Source organism: Dasypus novemcinctus, chromosome 25, assembly GCF_030445035.2.
Source record: "Dasypus novemcinctus isolate mDasNov1 chromosome 25, mDasNov1.1.hap2, whole genome shotgun sequence".
Classification (NCBI taxonomy): Eukaryota; Metazoa; Chordata; class Mammalia; order Cingulata; family Dasypodidae; genus Dasypus; species Dasypus novemcinctus.
In genome coordinates this window covers 56858828-56860626 of record NC_080697.1, presented here as the reverse complement: position 1 = coordinate 56860626, position 1799 = coordinate 56858828, and positions in this window count along the sequence as shown.

The window sequence follows — 1799 nt, the reverse complement described above, 5'->3', positions numbered from 1 at the left end:
CAGTGTTAATGAGTATTTTTTGAAATCTCTGTTTTTATTCCTATGTCTTCTTCTTACTTGGGTTCTTCTTTATTTCATTGGAGTATATCATTTTCAAAAATATTAGTGTACTGTACATTTCCTGTAGTGTGAATGTCCAGAAAAAAAAAAAAGACCATTTGCTCCCATAAATAGGAATGATATATTGTCTCAGCATACAATTCTCCATTCAAGTAGTTTTTCCTAAAATATAAAAAATGACACCTAGTAACCAGTGTAGCAAGGGAAATATCCAATGCCAGTTTGACCTCTGCCCCTTTGTAGCCATTTTCTCTTTTCCTAGACCATTTTATAGCATACATGCAAATATTTTTACTTGTAAATATTCAAACAGATGAGCAGCAAGGCGGCTTATCAAGCTCCTAACAAGCATCATCACCTGTGAAAAACAAACATGGACCCCAAGCAAATAGATACATATTGTAAGTAGAGGGAGAAGCCAGATCAAAGGAACATCAAAGTGACTCTGGTGACAGGAGGACCTTGGGCTGGCCACCCCTCCCTTGGGTTTTCAAACATTTAGGTGCTCACACAACTATAAATGCTGGACTGAACCTCTTCCCTCTCCACCACACTCAGCCTCCTTTTCTCCTGTCCAGGGCTGACCCCCAGGCAACTCTCAGCCATGAGAGCCTTTGCTGTCCTCTCTGCTGTTCTCCTGTTGGCCTTCCTGACCCACGCTGAGTCCCTCAGAGAAAGCACTGAGGAGCAGCCTGAGGCCCAGGACCAAGATATGGCCATCTTCTTTGTGGGGGATGAAAGGGCCACTCAAGAGCCTTCAGATGAGGGACCTGTGGTGCCACCAAGTTGCAAAAGAATTAGGAAGTGAGGACCTCCAAGCTAAAGACTCTTCTAGGATTCTTGGAATGCCAGAGGATTGGATTCCAGGAGATGAGTGGGATGAGAGGTGGGTCCTGAGTTTGGGAGCTGTGTCACAGGGGGAGTGATAAGCCTGTAAATGATAGACTAGAATATTCAAAGATCAAGATCCTTCATGGGCAACTCAGAGTAAGATTTCTTTTGCTTTATGACAAACACATGAATTCTCTCCATCCTTTTATGATTAGTGTATATTGGTTGATTAGTGGCAGACACATCACTTCTTAGAATAGCTCCCTGGTCTGGCTCTGCCTCTCCCATTCCCTCCTTTCCCGCTTTGCCTCATATGCCCTTCTTTTCCCAGGCCCTCAGCAGAAAACCACCTGCTATTGCAGGTCCAGCTTCTGCAAATTTGGTGAGCTCCCCTCTGGGACCTGTACTCTCAATGGCATTCGTTACAGGTTTTGCTGTAGCTGAGCTGTGTCAACCCAGATGAAAAGTAGTTGAAGATCCAATCTGAAGATCTTGAAAAGAACAATTTTACTTTGTATACTTTTTGCTTTTTCTTACTTCTCTATTTAAAAAAAAGTTAAAGCATTAGCCTCAGTGTGTTTGGCCTTTGCTTATTTGTTTGTTTGAGTTCGCATATGGTTTATTTGTGCTGTCCAATTTTATTGTGACTTATGTCCTGAATGGTTTCCATTAAGAGGTATCTGCCTTTGCTTCCCAATGATCCATAATTTGAGCATCAGACACTGACTGTAAAAAAAAAAACAGCAAAAAGAAAACAATTGGTTAATTGGTCAGTTTGAATCTAAAGAACTCTCTACATATGCATAATGCTTTTTAAAAGAGGGACATCAATATAAAATTTATGAAAAGGTGGTTGTTGATTCAAGGGAAAGGTAGATACAGCAGACTGCTACTTTTCATTAATTTAA